The following is a 20,295-nucleotide window of genomic DNA, read 5'->3' as shown; positions in this document are numbered from 1 at the left end:
GGACCTACGGGCGCTGAACTACAATTCCCAGCAGGCCGAGCGGCGGCGAAGGGGCCGCGAGACGCAACAGCCTCTACGGACGCTGACTACAAGTCCCGGCAGGCCTCGGAGGGCGCTGGGAGAACGCAAGCGCAGAACAGACTCCCTGGAAGCCGACTACAAATCCCGGCAGCTTGCGGGGGGCGGGAGGGCGCAGGCGCACCACGCGGCTGCTCGGGGCAGGGACTCCCATTGGGTGGCGCTCTGGGACGCTGAAAGCTGAGCAGCGGCCTAGAAGCTCCTAGAAGCCTGCCTGGCCCTCCCGTCGGGGGTCCTCCCGTTCGTGCCCGCGCACGAGGCCCGTGGGGGCCTCGCAACCAGCGGGAGCCGCCGTCCGGTCCGTGCGGGCCTGTCCCTCGGTCCGTGCCCGCGGCACCTCCGGCCCTGGTGCTCAGTGTCCTTGCACTTCCAGAAGCACCTAGAACTGAGCCCTTGCCGCCCTGCCCTCGACGTAGCAACACTCTCCTCCGTGGCGCTGAGCAGGCCTCTGCTTCGCAGGATCTCCACTCCCTGCTTCCGCCTTCAGAACTGGATCCTGAGGACGGGGACCTCGAGGGGGTCGGAGGCCTCCTGATGGGGCTCCCGTGGGCCGTGGGCCGTGGGCAGCTGAGCTCCTGTGTGCCGTGGGCCGTGGGCAGCTGAGCTCCCGTGGGCCGTGGGCAGCTGAGCTCCCGTGGGCCGTGGGCAGCTGAGCTCCCGTGGGCCGTGGGCAGTGGTCAGCTGAGCTCCCGTGGGCCGTGGGCAGCTGAGCTCCCGTGGGCCGTGGGCCGTGGTCGGCTGAGCTCCTGTGTGCCGTGGTCGGCTGAGCTCCCGTGGGCAGTGGGCCGTGGGCGGCTGAGCTCCCGTGGGCAGTGGGCAGTGGTCAGCTGAGCTCCCGTGGGCAGTGGGCAGTGGTCAGCTGAGCTCCCGTGGGCAGTGGGCAGTGGTCAGCTGAGCTCCCGTGGGCCGTGGTCAGCTGAGCTCCCGTGGGCCGTGGTCGGCTGAGCTCCCGTGGGCCGTGGGCGGCTGAGCTCCCGTGGGCAGTGGGCAGTGGTCAGCTGAGCTCCCGTGGGCCATGGGCAGGTGGTCAGCTGAGCTCCCGTGGGCAGTGGGCAGTGGTCGGCTGAGCTGTGGGCAGTGGTTTCCAGTGGTCAGCTGTGTGTGGCTCATTTGGGTTCAGGGTCCAGGGCCATGACAATAACATGGCAGGGCCAGGACGGAACTCAACTCCCTAAAAGCCCCTCTGGCACTGCTGAAGAGGCCTCGGTTGGCCCTGTGGACAAAGGGAGCTAAACAGTGGATACCGTGGGACCTCCAGCACCCAGGCACATCAGGCCAGGGGGCCTCCCTGTCACTGAATACGTGAGATAAAGCCCAGAGAGGGTGAGATCTACCAGGGACAGCACAGCACAGACTCCACCAGGGTTAGAGTCCACCCTGGTCTAAGTAAGTGGGCACTGGTGATTATTCCTCTTTCCTAACTGAAGACCTGCTACATTGCCAAAAGGGGCCAAGGAAGAGGATCTAAACTCTAACTCTGAAGAAGTAAGCTCCCAGAAGGTGAGAAAACGCCACAAGTGTCCAGTGGCAAAGCTTGATGCCTCCGGCCCATGCCAGGAAGGTGGGGGGTGGCAGGTTTGTGCCTGAATCCGTGGGCCCGCAGGCCTCTGCCCCCTCCATTCCCCAGCACAGGAGCCCACACACCATGACCTCCCGGCACAAAGATGGGGTGAGGTATGGACTCCAGAGACCCTGACTGTCCTAGAAAAAGTGCCCCGCAGGGTGGCTTTCAGGCTGCTTACCACATCCCGTACCCTTCCCCAAGCAAAGCGCAGTTTTGACGTGTCTCACCGTTTTTTAATCTCTTAATTCTTTTTTCCTTCTCTTTCTTTTCTTCCTTCTCTCTTTCTGTCTGTCTGTCTGTCTTGCGTCCACCTCCAAGGGCTGGGGGCACAGGCATGCACCACTATGCCCAGCCTGACATCTTCATATCTACTTCCTGTCACCTCTTTACACAGACGGCTCAGGATCGCTGTGTCTGGGGTTTTCCTGCGAATGACTTGTGTTTGAAGATGGGGTCCTGACGGCAGCGCTATTGACCGATGGCTGATTCCCCAGGGCTGACCTGAGCCGTGGACCAATTCACACTGTGTTGTTGCTGAGGACGGCGGGAAGACAGGCCTCGGTGGAGGAAGTAGATCGCTGGGGTGTGCCTGGCAAGGCACACTGTGCTTCAGGAACCTTCTCCTGTTTCCTGGCTGCCATGAGGGGAACCTCTCAGCTCCACCACACGCTCCACCCCCCGGTCAGCTCCACCCCCGGCCAGCTCCACCCCCGGCCAGCTCCACCCCCCGTCTGCTCTGCCCCCGGTCAGCTCCACCCCCGGCCAGCTCCGCCCCTGGTCAGCTCCATCCCCGGTCAGCTCCACCCCCGGTCAGCTCCACCCCCTGTCTGCTCTGCCCCTGGTCAGCTCCACCCCCGGCCAGCTCCACCCCCCGTCTGCTCTGCCCCCGGTCAGCTCCACCCCCGGTCAGCTCCACCCCCCGTCTGCTCTGCCCCTGGTCAGCTCCACCCCCGGCCAGCTCCACCCCTGGTCAGCTCCTCCCCCAGTCAGCTCCTCCCCTGGTCAGCTCCTCCCCCAGTCAGCTCCACCCCTGGTCAGCTCCACCACCCCCCCCCCGTCTGCTCTGCCCCTGGTCAGCTCCTCCCCTGGTCAGCTCCACCCCCAGTCAGCTCCTCCCCTGGTCAGCTCCACCCCCGGTCAGCTCCTCCCCCGGTCAGCTCCACCCCTGGTCAGCTCCTCCCCCGGCCAGCTCCACCCCCGGTCAGCTCCACCCCCGGTCAGCTCCTCCCCCGGTCAGCTCCACCCCCCGGTCAGCTCCACCCCCTGGTCAGCTCCTTCTCTGGTCAGCTCCACCCCCCCCCCCCCGTCTGCTCTGCCCCTGGTCAGCTCCACCCCCAGTCAGCTCCTCCCCCAGTCAGCTCCACCCCCGGCCAGCTCCACCCCCGGCCAGCTCCACCCCCCGTCTGCTCTGCCCCCGGTCAGCTCCATCCCCGGCCAGCTCCACCCCCGGCCAGCTCCACCCCCGGCCAGCTCCACCCCCCGTCTGCTCTGCCCCCGGTCAGCTCCACCCCCGGTCAGCTCCACCCCCGGCCAGCTCCACCCCCCGTCAGCTCCACCCCTGGCCAGCTCCGCCCCTGGTCAGCTCCACCCCCCGGTCAGCTCCACCCCCTGGTCAGCTCCACCCCCGGTCAGCTCCTCCCCCGGTCAGCTCCACCCCCCGTCTGCTCTGCCCCTGGTCAGCTCCACCCCCAGTCAGCTCCTCCCCTGGTCAGCTCCTCCCCCAGTCAGCTCCTTCTCTGGTCAGCTCCACCCCCCGTCTGCTCCTCCCCCAGTCAGCTCCACCCCCGGTCAGCTCATCCCCCAGTCAGCTCCACCCCCCGGTCAGCTCCACCACCACCACCACCCCCCCCACCCCCCCCCACCCCCCCCCCCCCCTCAGCTCCCCCACAGGGTCCACCCCAGGGCAGCCTTGCCCCAGCCTCTCAGCAGAGGGCCAGGACGGGGAAGTGTACTGGAGAAAGGGAGAGGGTAATGTAGGGAGAAATCAGAAAGGGAGGAGAAATGTCTTCCTGCTCCCAGGCAGGAGAGAGACGTGAAGAGGTCTCCGATGGTGGTCACGCTCTAGTCCCAGCTAGGACTCCAGGCCTGAGCTGCCGCTGCCCAGTTCCCCACCGCTCCCCTAGTATTTGTTGAATTTCATCATATTACCTAACAACCTCTAATCCTTTGCTGTGTTTCCAGACATTGAGACAAGTGTTAGGTTGAATTTATTGTCTAAAACATGGCTGAAATGGGTTTTCTTTATTATCTACAAACATGAAGACAAATGATTTTGTTTACCCAAATCAGGGGAAATAGGTGTGAATTTCCTGTGTGTCTTGTAACTTAACAGGAAAGTTTTTGTTTTGTTTTGTTTTGTTTTTGGGTCCGGTCGTAGGGCCTGAACTCTGGGCCTGGGTGCTGTCCCTCAGCTCTTCAGCTCAAGGCTAGCGCTCTACCACTTGAGCCACAGCGCCACTTCCGGCTTTTTTCTTTTTGCTTATGTGGTGCTGAGGAATCGAACCCAGGGCCTCAGGCATGCAAGGCAAGCGCTCTACCACTGAGCCATCTTCCCAGCCCCAACAGGAAAGTTTTTTGTTCTGATTTTTTTCAGTTTTATTTCCTGGTTCTATTTTAATTCCCAAATCTGGTCTGATAACACACAAACACAAACATACATGATTTATATGTATTTATAATTTTTAATCTCTGTTGCTTTATCTCTTTGTCTCAAAATCTCAGAAATCAGAAACAAAAAAGATCTTTCCTCTAAGTTGCTTGTGAGTTTCCTCACAGTGATAGGAGACTAACAGAACTAACCAGAATGAGAATGATGATCTAGGAAGAAACAGGAAATACAGAGGATGGAGAAATGAAGAATGTCCCATACTGTTTTAGAATGCCCAGAGGGAGATGAAAATACCACACTCCAGAAACAACACCAGAATATTTCAGGAAAACATCCAATTAAAAACTCCCAGGGGGCTGGGAATGTGGCTCAGTGGTAGAGTGCTTGCCTAGCATGCGTGAAGTCCTGGGTTTGATTCCTCAGTACCACATACACAGAAAAGGCCGGAAGTGGCACTGTGGCTCAAGTGGTACAGTGCTAGCCTAGAGCAAAAGAAACTTCAGGGACAGTGCCCAGGGCCTGAGTTCAAGCCTCAGGACTGGCAAAAAAAAAATTTAAAAATGATTTTAAAAAACTCTAAATCCGGGGCTGGGAAGGTGGCTCAGTTGGTAGAGTGCTTGCCTTGCAAGCATGAGGCCCTGGGTTTGATTCCTCAGCACCACATAAGCAGAAAAAGCTGGAAGTAGGGCTGTGGCTCAAGTGGTAGAGCGCTAGCCTTGAGCTGAAGAGCTGAGGAACAGTGCCCAGGCCCAGAGTTCAGGCCCCATGACTGACAAAAAAAAAAAAAAACCTAAATCCAAAATGTTAGGAGATACGACAAAACTAACAGGACTTAAGAAACAAAGAACTCCCCCACTCATCTGGTCGAACCACTACTAAATATCCCCATGCTGCTGATCACATGTATGGTGTATATGTGTACACCATTACATGTTATAGACTGTGATAGAGAATTTGCTCCAGGAAAGTTAGAATGAACTTGTGACTTTATTCCACAATACTGTGAAATTCGGGAAATTATGTAATCACTTAATCACAATTTAAAAAAATAAAATAAAATTTAAAAAAACTCCCAGGGATGAAATTACGGTAGGTTAAAATTACAGGCTAGGACTGGGAATATGTGTCAGCGGTAGAGTGCTTGCTTAACATGTATGAAGCCCTGGGTTGGATATCTCAGCACCACATACACAGAAAAGGCTGGAGGTGGCACTGTGGCTCAAGTGCTAGAGCACTAGCCTTGAGCAAGAGATGCTCAGGGACAGTGTCCAGGCCCTGAGTTTAAGCCCCAAGACTGGCCAAAAAAGAAGAGTGCTTTGGGTTTGAAGTTTTTGAGACAGGGTTTGTTTTTTTGTTTTTTGTTTTTTGTTGGTCGTGGGGCTTGAACTCTGGGCCTGGGCGCTGTCCCTCAGCTCTTCAGCTCAAGGCCAGCGCTCTACCACTGGAGCCACAGCGCCACTTCCAGTTTTCTTGTGGTTTATTGGAGATAGGAGTCTCACGGTCTTTGCTGCCCGGGCTGGCTTTGAACCGCGATCCTCAGATCTCAGCCTTCCGAGTAGCTAGGATGACAGGCGTGAGCCACCCGCGCCCGGCTTGGCAGATTTTTCTGCCCCAATGGCTTTGAACTGCCAGATCTCAGCCTCCTGAGCAGCTAAGAGTTATAGGCTTGCATCTTGTTATGTTTTTCTGATTTCGCAATGTCCTTCAGTGCTCGTTTTTTTTTTTTTTTTGCTATAATTCAGAAAACCACGTTGTGTTTGGTCCTGGCCTTGACTGAAATCTCAGAACAATGCTGTTTCCAAATTATGCATTTGTGCACAAAGAAGGCCTCCAGATCTCCGGAGGAAGGGAGGTCTGTCTGCAGGGGATGGCAGGCTGCGGGCCGCGGGGCGCCTGGACACTGGCCCCGGGCCGGTCAGGCTGCAGGCTGGCCCTGGCCCTGGGATGGCCTCGGGGGCCTAGGGTCAGCCCGGGAGGACGGGCGCCCCTGGGCACGGGAAGGTCCCCGCCCTGGCGCCCTGGCGCCGCTGCAGGCCATTCCTCCTGCAGGTTTGATTCGGAAGCTCAGGAAGGAGAGGCCTGGCCGGGCGGCCTTGCAGGGCCCAGACCCTCAGTGAGGGGCGGGTCCGGGCCAGAGCGGTGGGCGGGGCTTCTCAGGACATCAAGGGCGGGGCTATGGTCCGTGGGCGGGGCCTCCTCAGGGCGGGGCCTCTCAGGACACCAAGGGCGGGGCTATGGCCCGTGGGCGGGGCCACCTCAGGGCGGGGCCTCTCAGGACAACATCAAGGGTGGGGCTATGGTCCGTGGGCGGGGCCACCTCAGGGCGGGGCCTCTCAGGACATCAAGGGTGGGGCTATGGTCCGTGGGCGGGGCTATGGTCCGTGGGCGGGGCCTCTTCAGAGTGCACTGGTGGGGCGGGGCTGGGTCCAGCATAGGCCGGCTCTCTGCACTGACCTCCGTGCTGGGCCTGGCCCCCCCTCCCCCCTCCCACGCACCGGCCCCTGTCCCTCTCCCCCACCCTCCCGCTCCCTGCACAGGGCCCACACCGGGCCCGCACCAGGCCGTGGCCCCCGGTCCCCCGCAGGGCTTGGGTCAGCGGTGGATGCAGGGCACGGGTCAGGTCAGAAGTGGACACAGGGTGCAGGTCAGGTCAGCAATGGGTGCAGGGCGCGGGTCAGCGGTGGACATGGCGCGGGTCAGCAGTGGACATGGGTCAGCGGTGAACACAGGGTGTGTGTCAGCAGCAGACACTGGTCAGCAGTGGATATGGCAGGGGTCATCAGTAGACACAGGGCGTGGGTCAGCAGTGGACACGGCATGGGTCAGCAGTGGACACAGGTCAGCGGTGAACACAGGACATGGGTCAGCAGTGGACACGGGTCAGTAGTGGACACAGGGCGCTGGTTAACAGTGGACACGGGGCACGGGTTAGCAGTGGACACGGGTCAGTGGTGAACACAGGCCGCTCATCAGCAGTGGACGCAGGGCGCGGGTCAGCGGTGGACACGGGTCAGCAGTAGACGCGGGGCGTGGGTCAGCAGTGGACACGGGGCGCGGGTCAGCGGTGGACGCGGGTCATAGTGGACACAGGGCGCGGGTCAGCGGTGGACGCGGGTCAGCAGTGGACACGGGGCGCGGGTCAGCGGTGGACGCGGGTCAGCAGTGGACGCGGGGCACGGGTCAGCAGTGGACGCGGGGCACGGGTCCAGTGGTGGATGCGGGGCGCGGGTCAGTGGTGAACACGGGTCAGTGGTGAACACGGGTCAGTGGTGGATGCGGGGCACAGGTCAGCGGTGGACACGGGTCAGCAGTGGACACAGGGCGCAGGTCAGCAGTGGACACGGGGTGCGGGTCAGCGGTGGACGTGGGTCAGCAGTGGACACGGGGTGCGGGTCAGCGGTGGATGCGGGTCAGCAGTGGACACAGGGTGCGGGTCAGCGGTGGACACGGGTCAGCAGTGGACACAGGGCGCAGGTCAGCAGTGGACACGGGGTGCGGGTCAGCGGTGGACGCAGGTCAGCAGTGGACACAGGGTGCGGGTCAGCGGTGGACGCAGGCCAGCAGTGGACACAGGGCGCAGGTCAGCAGTGGACACGGGGTGCGGGTCAGCGGTGGACGCAGGTCAGCAGTGGACACAGGGTGCGGGTCAGCAGTGTACGTGGGGCAGCGGTGGACACGGGGTGTGAGTCAGCGGTGGACGCACTGGTCCAGCCTGCGTGGGTCCCGGGCTTGACTCCCCCTCACAGAACACAGACCAATGTAACGCCCTGGCCAAGAGCCCAGGCTACAAAATAAGGGGAAACACGCACAAAACCACGCTCACAACTCCTCCAGCCCCGCTCCTGCCTCCCTCCCCCCTCCGGTGAGGGCACATTAAGTAGGTAGCTCTCACTAGGTAGCGGAAGAGGAAAACACCGGCTACCCACCCACCTACCCACCCCCCAACAGCTACCCACCCACGTACCCACCCACCTGCTCAGTGGAGAGGCATGGCTGAAGGAAAGGGGGAGGGAAGGGGACCCACCTCTGGGCCAGGACTGATCCAGACCAGGGACAGGAAGGGGTGTGGCCACACGATCTGGATGTGACCTCAGGGTCTGGGACCCTCCTAAGGTCAGATGGGAGGCCTGTGACCACAGCTGGCCCAGGATGTGACCTAGCAGGAGGGGAAGGTGACTGCTTCCAGGTCTGCCAGTTACCTAGGTAACAGATACTGGGCGGAGACTTAGCCAGGAGGGAGGGAGGGGTCCCTGTCCAGACCTTCTAAGAAGTATGTCCAACTCTGTTTGCTTGTGAACCAGACTGGGAGCTGTTTATGTGCTCAGCTTGTTTCACTCTTCACTTCTAGGGAAAATTTCACACATGTACATGCGTGCCTAACTATACCATGTGTGCTTGATGTATGTGTGTGTTTATTTGTAAGTGGTGCATGCTGTGGTTTGTGTTAGGTTTTTAAAAAGAGGTAGCCGAGTAAGAACTGCACCACGCACGTGGTATTTAGGTAAGGGGTAGGTTTATTCAGTAGACCTGCTGGGACCAGGCAAGGTTGGCACTCCACGTGGCTGGGAAAGGCCTGGGAATGAGAGAGAGCTGGGAAGAGAGGAAAGAGAGAGAAAAGAGCGGAGAGAGGGGTAAGAACAGTAGCACTCACGTGGTATTCAGGTAAGGGGTAGACCTGCTGGGACCAGGCAAGGTTGGCACTCCACGTGGCTAGGAAAGAGAGAGAGCAAGAGAGCAAGAAAAGAGCAGCAAGAGCTAGAAACGAACAGAGAGGAAAAAAAGGGAGAGTCTGGGCCTGGGCTAGCCCTTATGTAGGGTATGGGTGGGGAAAGGTGTGGCCACATCAAATTCAGATGTGACCTCAGCGGATGCAGATGTGACCTCTTCCAGGTGTCCCAGTTGCCTAGGTAACGCAGGTTCTGGGTGGAGACTTTGCTGCGAGGAGGGTGGAGTCTGCTCGCCATCCAGGAGTGGACCTTACAGTTTGTGGTCTGTGTGGTTGGAGTATGTGGTATGATGTGTATGGTATATATGGTATGTGTGGTGTGTGGTGTGTGGTGTGTGAGAAAGCCAGAGCTAACATATGCTAAACAAGCATTCTACCCTTGAGCCACACCTGTGTGTGTGTGTGTGTGTGTGTGTGTGAGTGTAAAACTCCTGGTGGACAGCTGTAAGACCTGAGCCTCTCTCATTTAGGTCTGTTTTTCCTTGACAGTTTTCTCCAGGACCACAATGGAGACCCCTTTCTTTTCTTTCTTTTTTTTTGGGGGGGGGGTCCAGTTGTGGGGCCTAAACTCTGGGCCTGGGCGCTGTCCCTCAGCTCTTCAGCTCAAAGCTAGACCGCTATCACATGAGCCACAGTGCCACTTCCGGCTTTTTTTTTTTTTTGCTTATGTGGTGCTAAGGAATCGAACCCAGGGCCTCATGCATGCAAGGCAAGCGCTCTACCACTGAGCCACCTTCCCAGCCCTGGAGATCCCTCTCTGAACTCAATCTTCACCTCAGTGATCTTCTTCCAGCCATCTGCTACTCAGTACAGTGACAGTGCTACTTTATTTTTAACTCGTGCTCTGTGTGTGCGTGTGTGTGTGTGTGTGTGTGTGTGTGTGCACGTGCATGCACGTGGGCACATATGAGTGTGCAGGTGTGCCCAAGCACCTGTCCCGGGGCTTGAACTCAGGACCTAGGCACTGACCCTGAGTTTTTTGTTCAAGTCTAGCGTTCTACCACTTGAACCACAGCACCACTTCTGGTTTTCTTAGGTTAATTGGAGATAAGAGTCTCATTGACATTCCTGCCTGGGCTAACTTTGAACTGTGGTCCTCAGATCTCAGTCTCCTGAGTAGCTGGGATTACAGCCATGAGCCACGGGTGCCTGGCTTTTCTCATACTTCTTCTTTGTCTTTTATTTTTTGCCAGGCCTGAGGCCTGGGCGCTGTCCCTGATCTGCTTTTGCTCAAGGCTAGCACTCCACCACTTGAGCCACAGCGCCACTTATGGCTCTTTCTGTGTATGTGGTCCTGAGGAATGGAACCCAGGGCTTCTTCCTGCAGATTAGGCCAGCACTCGACCACCGAGCCACCCTCCCAGCTCCTTTTCTCATACTTTGGATGTCCAGACTCCACACGGACACCCTCTCCCTGTTCTCTGGTCTTTCTTGGGTCTATACCTGTGGCAGGACCTTCTGGTCGCTCTTCCAGTGGCATTTCCCAACAGTGGGAGCAGGAATCATTTCTTCCTTCAGTTGGCCTGGTTTTCCTGCCCATCTTGGCATTTCTGCAAAGCTCAGTGTGCTGTGCTGAAAAACACAATCCGGTCATGTTCCCAACCCCCGGAAGAGGAGGGGATCTGTGGAGGGGATGAGGTCCTAGGGGATTGGTCTTAGTGTCAGCACAAAAGTCCCTACAATGGGGAGACAGTAGGGCCAGGGTCTGAGCAGAGACGCTGGGCAGGGACACGGGCAGACACTGCGTTGCTGGTTTTGCAGCCAGAGGAGAGCCACAGCAAGCAGGTGGTTTCTAAAAGCTTGGAAAGCCAGGAATGGTTTCAGAGAAGTTTGTTGACATCTTGCTCCTGATTTCCAGCCCCTAAACTGTGAGATAATAAAGTTGTTTTGACTTGAGCCTGTGGTGGTCATTCGTTGGAGAGGCGTGGTCGTTCTGACAGTATGCTCCTCTCAGTACCGGCTGCGGTAGGAGCACTTTGCCCTTCCTGGGGGAGGGAGCCTCTGGGAGCCTCTGAGAGCCCCCCCCCGCCCCCGAGCCCATCTATGTGTGAGCATAATGTGCCAGGATTAAAGCCAGACACAGCAAATGCTAGACCAGCCACATCCCAGCCTCGCAGGCTCACCTGAACTGCTAGAGACCTGAGGAGTGTGGTTCCAACCAGCCCAGGCAGGGAAGTCCATGAGACTCTCACTGCCCATGAATCACTAGAAGGCCAAAGTGGAGCTGTGGCTTGGGTGGTAGAGCCCTTAGTGGCAGCAGCATGAGATGACACACACAGACAAGAAAAGAGGAGAGAATTTTCATACATCATGGTTAAATGTCAGAACTCGAAGTATAAGACAAAACAAAAACAAAAAGCCAGGACGATCTTGTGGAGGTTAACCGTGCCCTCCAAAGGCAAGGACACGTCTCCATCCCCGGCACCTGGAGTTTTGGCCAAATATGGAAATTACTTTTGTAGATGTGACCAAGCTAAAATGTGGTCATCCTGGGCCGGGTAGATGTGAAGCCAGTGACTGGTGTCCTTATAAGGAGCAAGCCCGGACGCTGCGGAGCAGGCCGAGGGAAGAGGAGGGCTCTGCGTCCGGAGGGGCAGGGTGGCAGGTACGAGAGGGAGGAGCCCACGGCGAAGGCAGCAGTGGCACGGCCACAGCCAGCCATGGCGGCCGAGGCAGCTGGAGTGAGGAGGCCAGATGTCCTCCTCGTGCTCTGTGATGCTTCAGACGGTCAGAGAATACATGTCTGTTGGTGTTAATCTGCTAGGATTCTAATCGAGGAGGGACAGATGGAAGGGAGGTTATGAGGGGAAAAAGGAACAAAAATCAGTCTGATATAAAGACATACAGTAGGGTATAGACAATAGACTGGAGGTGCCACCAATCAGCCAGCTGGGTTCCTTGTGCCAAACTCAAAAAGAAACTGAGTAGCTCTTCCACTATTGCTGTTCACACAGGGAGACCTGGGAACACAATACCTGGTAGGCAGAGAGTGGACCATACAATGTGGACACAGACAGTTTATTAAAACATCACACACTTATCACATGCTTATACACAGTATAGGGGCATGGAAAGTAAGTCTGTAGTCACCGGGCAATCACAGGACAATCATAGGACAGAAGTTTAACCTTAAACAATTTTCAGGGAATGCAGACAATAAAAGTGAACAACCTTTAATAAGTGAGCAGGAAGGGTTGTCAAAGATGGAGCAGTTCCCTGTGGCCAAGATAATAAAGAGAAAGCAAGGGGCAGGTGGGGTCCATTAAGAAACACGAAAGGAATCTTGAGGCGTTGTTCTCCGGAATTATTTGGAGGAGCACGAAGGACACTCTCCCTGTGTCCTCCACCAAGGTCATGGCCAGGCATCCGGACCTTCGTCCAGCCCGGTTCCAGCCTGGAGGCTGCAGCCCGGTCCCTGACCTTGGCCAGGATTGTGGAGGAGCATACATAAACCACATGAATCCTTAGGCAGGGTCACGTGGGTCTGTGTCGCCCACATTCCACTACCGGCCGTCCCCAGCCTTTCCATGCTCAGAGTCTTGGGGCTGGGCCCTGAAATCCACAGGACTACAGGTGGGGCTGTGCCCTGAGAGCCACAGGAACACAGCTCTGAGCCCTGAGCGGTAAGGGAAGGCCTGTTGTTCCTGGCGGTCAGATTGGAGGCTTATTGCTCTGTACTTTACCACCCATGGCCTCTCACCCAGCAACCACTTTAGCCCATCCCCAAGCAGTGAGCCACAGCTCAGCCACACCAGCCCCCACCCGAACAGGAAGCAGGTGTAGGGCCCTGTCGCGGTGACTGCCGCCACTGTCACCACCCCTGTTCAGATGCCACCCCTCCGTCCCCTCCCAGTCCACCCTGGTAAGCACCAAGAGCCGAAGGAGGCGTCTAGACCAAGGCTGCCCTAGGTGTTCTGTTCTCTGCAGTTAGCTCCCGCTGTCCTGGTCGAAGGGCGACGCAGTAGAAACCCAGCCCCTGGCATTGCGGGCTTTCTTGGCTGGTGTTTCTTTTGACACAGTAAGTTTTTATAATTTCTTCTACTAGTTTAGATTGATACAACCATACATAGTAAGTGCTTTTCTTTTTCTGGGCTGTCAGCAGCTAAGAACCAGGAAGGTTCACCTGCCCTGAGTGACCCCAAATAACTTGATCCCCAAAATCTCTGATGGGGGTTATGAGGCTGTCATCAGTTTTCCTGCAATTCAAGTGGAAATTAAAGAAGCTCAAATAACAGGATGATGGGCGGTAGGACAACTAGGTGGTCAGTTCTTTTGAAAAGGGCCACCTCAGAGGCCTTCGGCTTCCACTTCAGAGGGGTGTGGCGCCCTGGTGGGCACTGGGATCACAGCGTGGGGTCACACTGGGATCACACCGGGAGCCTCGTCTGCGATGCCAGCGGGGGAGCCAGGGGTGCTTCTGCTGGGAGCCGGCGCAGGGAGCCGCGAATCCCGCTTATATAGCCAGCAGGGGCGGGGCGAAGGTGCCTACGCCAATCACAGCGTGTGCCCATGCAAATGATGACTGTTTGCACCAATCACAAGCTTTCCCCTCTGGCCCTGGTGCGATGGCTGTCTGAAATGTCAGGCTAGAACAGGGCCCTCAGCAGCGAGTAGGTGGCTGCCTTTGGCTTCCTCCGGGTGTCCTGGAGTCTTCCCAGCCGCTGGCTAGTATGCGCAGCCCAGCCTGCTGCTTGGCTGACAGTGCCCTGCTCCAGGCTGCGGGGGCAGGGATGGGGTTGGGGGCGGGGCGGGGCACAGGAGGGTGGGGCAGGGCGGGGGCGGGGCCTGGGGCGGGGCGCCTGGGCGGGCGGGGTGGGGCGGGGCAGGGGCGGGGCCTAGGGTGGGGCGGTGCAGGGGCGGGGCCTAGGGTGGGGCGGGGCCTGGGCGGGGCCGATGGCAGGGCACGGGCGGGGCCTGGGGCGGGGCGGGGCCTAGGGTGGGGCGGGGCAGGGGCGGGGCCTAGGGTGGGGCGGGGCCTGGGCGGGGCCGATGGCAGGGCACGGGCGGGGCCTGGGGCGGGGCGCCTGGGCGGGCGGGTGGGGCGGGGCCGGAGCCTGGGGCGGGGCGGGGGCATGGTCTGGGCGGGGCCTGGGGCGGGGCAGGGCCTGGACGGGCGGGGGGGTGAAGCCGGGCAGGGCCTGGGGCGGGGCGGGGGCATGGACTGGGCGGGCCCTGAGGCGAGGCGGGGGATCTGGCGGGGGCAGGGCCTGGGCAGGCAGGGTGGGGCGGGGATTGGCCGGGCCTGGGGCGGGGGCACGGGGGGGGGGGAGGGCCGGGCGGCCCGGGTGGGGCACCTGCAGGCTCTAACCTCCTTCAGGGAGCCAATACCCTAGCTTATTTACAGGGAGGACAGCCACCCTGCCCAGCGCTGTCCATCAGGAGGACAGCCACCCTGCCCAGCGCTGTCCATCATGACAGCCACCCTGCCCAGCGCTGTCCATCATGACAGCCACCCTGCCCAGCGCTGTCCATCATGACAGCCACCCTGCCCAGCGCTGTCCATCAGGAGGACAGCCACCCTGCCCAGCGCTGGCCATCAGGAGGACAGCCACCCTGCCCAGAGCTGTCCATCAGGAGGACAGCCACCCTGCCCAGCGCTGTCCATCAGGACAGCCACCCTGCCCAGCGCTGTCCATCAGGAGGACAGCCACCCTGCCCAGCGCTGTCCATCAGGAGGACAGCCACCCTGCCCAGCGCTGTCCATCATGACAGCCACCCTGCCCAGCGCTGTCCATCATGACAGCCACCCTGCCCAGCGCTGTCCATCGGGAGGACAGCCACCCTGCCCAGCGCTGGCCATCAGGAGGACAGCCACCCTGCCCAGAGCTGTCCATCAGGAGGACAGCCACCCTGCCCAGCGCTGTCCATCAGGACAGCCACCCTGCCCAGTGCTGTCCATCAGGAGGACAGCCACCCTGCCCAGCGCTGGCCATCAGGAGGACAGCCACCCTGCCCAGTGCTGTCCATCAGGAGGACAGCCACCCGGTCAGCGCTGGCCATCAGGAGGACAGCCACCCTGCCCAGCGCTGTCCATCAGGAGGACAGCCACCCTGCCCAGCGCTGGCCATCAGGAGGACAGCCACCCTGCCCAGTGCTGTCCATCAGGAGGACAGCCACCCTGCCCAGCGCTGGCCATCAGGAGGACAGCCACCCTGCCCAGCGCTGGCCATCAGGACAGCCACCCTGCCCAGCGCTGTCCATCAGGAGGACAGCCACCCTGCCCAGCGCTGTCCATCAGGAGGACAGCCACCCGGTCAGCACTAGTCACTATGGACTAGTGAGGAAGAGTGCTCTCTAAACCATGCAACTGACCACTGTGGCTCCAAGGCCCTCCTGAGGCCAGCCATGGTGTGGACTGTGGCACCGCCGTGGGAGACCCCTGGCCAGGCCTGCCTCACCTCCCCCGGTCGGAGCAGGAAGCCCTCCGTGGACCCTGGGAGGGAGGTCCAGGGAAGGCCGGGTGGGCTGATGCTGAACGAAGGCTCCCGCTCCCCTCCTGCCCTCTGCCCAGACAGAGCAATGCTCTCTACTCCCCACTCCCTTGTTAGGTGCGCCGGCCCTCCCCTCCAGTCCCCAGGACACCAGATCAATCACCAGGCTCACTCCAGAAGGCGCTGGCAGGCCCTGCAGCCACCAACAGATGGGGTGACGGAGAGAGACAGGTGAGGAGAGGTCTAAGGGCCACGCACACACGTCACCCTCAGAAGGGCCTTGTGTGGTGTGTGACCCCGCAGGGCGGCAAGCAGCCTCCCTGGAGCAGGCGTCTTTGCAGACACTGTTTTTGGTACATGGATAGCTGGAGATCTTTGGTCCTGATGCTCTAAAAATGGACACCGCCGGAGAGATCAGAGAGAGCTCTGTGTATGGCGAGAGAGGCAATTTTCAAAGCATAAGAGCATCTGGATTTAAAAATAAAATTCACCAGAAACATTAAAAGGAAAAAACACAAAGGAACTCTTCCAGAAACTAGAACCAAATGATAAGAGAGGAGGGAGCACAGAGCTGGATCAGAGGGGCAGGGAGCCTGCTGCCGGGGGCCCTGCTCGGCCCCTACATGCACCCCTTGGGAAAGAGGACAGAGCAAGGCCTCCGGGGAGGGCAGCAGGGGCACCGTGAGCTGGGGCCTGTGGTGCCCGGGGTGACAGCAGGCAGGCGGATGGGGGAACGGAACGGCAGCCATCAGCCTTGGGAAAGCCAGGTGCTCACCAGCTCAGCAGGGACTGAAAGCCCACAACAACTGTGGGGTGCCAGGATTTAGGTCCAGCTGTCCTGGGAAAGTGGAAGCGGGGGAGTGAGGTGGGTTGAGAGAGACGGGGAAGTAGAGGGAAGGGGCCTTCAATTCCCACTCTGGATGTGGGCCGTCGGGTGCTTTTGATCTGTGCTGTACATGGGAAATCAGTATGCAGGAAGGGGCCGTGGCCGGGGAGGCTGCAGAGACACCGGCAGCCGAGGGTGTGCACAGCCGCTGGGACACAGAGCGGCCAGCACCACGCGGAGCAAGAGGCACAGCCTGACTCCAACCCACCTTGCAGAGCCATCTCAGGGGCTGCACTGGAGAGGGGGAGGAGCTTCACACGGCGGCTCAGCTCCGTGGGGAGGGCGGATGTTAGGCCCGGACGAGCTGTGAGGAGGAGAGGGACAGGAAGCCTGTAGCTGGAAGGGGCAATCCCTGGACTTCCCCAGATAACATCACACCACTGTTCAGGGTCATGGGCTGAGCACCGGTGTGGTGAGGCGCCACAACCAGGGTACACGGCCCCTGGGGCCTGCAGCAAGGGTGGCACTATTTCACCAACAGCCATGCCGAACTACTGGACTTTTAAAGTCGTGGATGGGGCTGGGAAGGTGGCTCAGTGGTAGAACACTTACCTTGCATGCATGAGGCCCTGGATTCGATGCCTCAGCACCACATAAGCAGAAAAAGCCAGAAATGGCGCTGTGGCTCAAGTGGTAGAGCGCTAGCCTTGAGCTGAAGAGCTGAGAGACAGCGCCCAGGCCCAGAGTTCAGGCCCCATGCCCAACAAAAACAAAAAAATTAAGTCATGGATGTTCATAATTTGGGTTCAGTTGCAGAAAAACACATAAGAGGGTGACTGCACACCCACTGCAGTGGTATGAGAGATGGAGTCGGGCAGAGCCTCGTCCATCACACAAAGACCAGACAGGCCAAGGCTGGGGAGAATAAACGAAAGCAACACAACCCACCCATGTTCTGAGGATTGAACTAGGGCTTCTCTGCTTGCTAGGTGTGTGTTCTATGCCTTGAGCCATGTTCCAGTCTTTCTGTCACCTGGCTGTTTTCGGTTTGTTTTGGTTTTGAGTTGGTATGGGGATTTGAACTCAATGCATGACACTCTTTGCTTTTTCTCACATGGTTAGCATTCTACCCCTTGGACTATGTGTATAGTCCAGGAATTCTTACTGGTTAATTGGAGACAGAGTCAGACTTTTTTCCCCTGGGGCCTCTCTGTGCTCAAGGCTAGTGCTCTACCACTTGAGCCACAGTGCCATTTCTGGTATTTTCTGCTTATATGGTACTGAGGAATCAAACCCATGGCTTCGTGCATGTTAGGAAAGCACTCTATTACTAAGCCACATTCCCAGGCCCCATCTTGTGTTTTAAGACGTCTCACTACATTTTGGGTTGGCCTTGACCAAAATCCTCCTATCTCTGACTCTTCCTAATATTCTTTCTTCCTAACACTCTTGAAAATTGATTCTGAAAACCACATTGACCTCTAACATATACACGTTCCCAAATCCTGTGATGGAAAATGGGAGCAACATAAAAAACAAAACCAAAGGAGGAAAACATGACCAAGTTAGGAAAAGAGTCCAGGGGACAGGCTGTGGTGTGGTGGCGTTCAAAGCGCCTCAGGACACAGTCCATCATAAATGCACAAGCTTTGTACAAGAAAAGAAGCGCTGCCGGGCGCTGGTGGCTCACGCCTGTAATCCTAGCTACTCAGGAGGCTGAGATCTGAGGATCGCGGTTCAAAGCCAGCCCGGGCAGGAGAGACCGTGAGACTCCTATCTCCAATAAAACCACCAGAAAACCAGAAGTGGCGCTGTAGCTCAAGTGGTAGAGCGCTCGCCTTGAGCTGAAGAGCTGAGGGACAGTGCCCAGGCCCAGAGTTCAAGCCCCACGACCGACAAAAAAAAAAAAAAAAAAAAAAGAAAAAAAGAAAAGAAGCGCTTTACCCAGGTCTGCGTAAGGCTGGGATCAGCAAGGTTGCAGTTTGAGCTCAGCCTGGGCCACAAGTTAGATTAAGGTCCATCTTAAATAACAAGCTGGCCGTGGTGCCCAATCGCTGTCCTCCAAGCCATGAAGGACAGCTGGACAGTGGTCCAGCCTGGCTCGGGGGAATGCTCAAGGCCCCAGCCAAAACATAGCTGAAGCAGAAAGGGCTACGTCTGTGTCTCAAGCGGCGGAGCACCTGCCTAGAGAGCTTCAGGCCCTGAATTCAACCGCCACGAAATAAACAAACTAGCAACAACACTTGAGGTAGCAGCCTGGGACGTGTGCAACATCTATACCAAGAGAAAGCTGGATGTGCAGACGCACAGGGAAGGTGAGCGAGGGCAGGGCGCACGACTTTCCCCCCCCCCACAGAGAAGGTGGGCGAGGGCAGGGCGCACGCCTGTCCCCCCCACAGAGAAGGTGGGCGAGGGCAGGGCGCACGACTTTCCCCCCCCCCCACAGAGAAGGTGGGCGAGGGCAGGGCGCACGCCTGTCCCCCCCACAGAGAAGGTGGGCGAGGGCAGGGCGCACGCCTGTCCCCCCCACAGAGAAGGTGGGCGAGGGCAGGGCGCACGACTTTCCCCCCCCCCACAGAGAAGGTGGGCGAGGGCAGGGCGCACGCCTGTCCCCCCCACAGAGAAGGTGGGCGAGGGCAGGGCGCAGCCCCCTCACGGGCAGAGGCAGGCGAGGGGTCCGGTCTGGGCTCCGCGGTGAGATCCTAACACCACACCACCAACAGCAGTCCCGGCTCGGCCGGCTCCATCCCCGCCGTCCAGGCTAGGGCCGAGGCCGCGAGGGGCCTTTGCGAGGGGGCTCGCCTTGGGCGGGCCGTCGGGGGCCGACCCCGGGCCTGGCCGCTGGTCTGGGCCGCGGGTCTCGGGAGGTTCGTCTCCCGGGGACACCGTCCGTTCCGAGGGAGCTGGGGGCGTGCCGCGACGCGTGCCGGACGGACCGACGGACGGCTCCGACGGCGCAGCCGGACTGGACCCCGCGGCCGCGCGGCGGGAGGAGGCGGAGCGAGGCCCCGGCTGGGCCCGGCCGAGGCGCAGCTGGGGCGCAGCTCCAGGCCCGGGCCGTCTGCCGGGGTTTCCCGGGTTAGCCTCTCTCGGCCTTGCCTGCGCTCGGCGTTTCCATCTCTGCCGCGCAGGGCTCAGCCCGCACGCTCTCCGCCAGGGCCTCGGGGCGGCGGGGGGCGGCGGGGGGCGGCGGGGGGCGGCGGGGGGCGGGCCTCGGGGCGGCGGGGGGCGGCGGGGGGCGGGCCTCGGGGCGGCGGGGGGCGGCGGGGGGCGGCGGGGGGCGGCGGGGGGGGGCGGGGGGCGGGCCTCGGGGCGGCGGGGGGCGGCGGGGGGCGGGCCTCGGGGCGGCGGGGGGCGGGCCTCGGGGCGGGGGGCGGCGGGGGGCGGGCCTCGGGGCGGCGGGGGGCGGGCCTCGGGGCGGGGGGCGGCGGGGGGCGGGCCTCGGGGCGGGGGGAGGCGGGGGGCGGGCCTCGGGGCGGCGGGGGGCGGCGGGGGCGGCGGGGGGCGGGCCTCGGGGCGGGGGGCGGCGGGGGGCGGGCCTCGGGGCGGCGGGGGGCGGCGGGGGGCGGGCCTCCGGGCGGCGGGGGGCGGCGGGGGGCGGGCCTCGGGGCGGGGGGCGGCGGGGGGCGGGCCTCGGGGCGGCGGGGGGCGGCGGGGGCGGCGGGGGGCGGGCCTCGGGGCGGGGGGCGGCGGGGGGCGGGCCTCGGGGCGGCGGGGGGCGGCGGGGGGCGGGCCTCGGGGCGGCGGGGGGCGGGCCTCGGGGCAGGGGGCGGGCCTCGGGGCGGGGGGCGGCGGGGGGCGGGCCTCGGGGCGGGGGGCGGCGGGGGGCGGGCCTCGGGGCGGGGGGCGGCGGGGGGCGGCGGGGGGCGGGCCTCTGGTTGGCGGGCAGGGCGGGGGGCAGACGTCTGGGCGGGGGGCAGACGTCTGGGCGGGGGGCGGGCGTCTGGGCGGGCCTCTGGTTGGCGGGCAGGGCGGGGGGCGGGCCTCTGGGCGGGGGGCAGGGCGGGGGGCGGGCCTCTGGTTGGCGGGCAGGGCGGGGGGCGGGCCTCTGGTTGGCGGGCA

This window comes from Dipodomys merriami, unplaced genomic scaffold (genome assembly GCF_024711535.1).
Source record: "Dipodomys merriami isolate MVZ:Mamm:240054 unplaced genomic scaffold, mDipMer1.0.p SCAF_1, whole genome shotgun sequence".
NCBI classification, from domain to species: Eukaryota; Metazoa; Chordata; class Mammalia; order Rodentia; family Heteromyidae; genus Dipodomys; species Dipodomys merriami.
The sequence above is the reverse complement of the archived record's forward strand: the minus strand, read 5'-3'. Positions refer to the sequence as shown.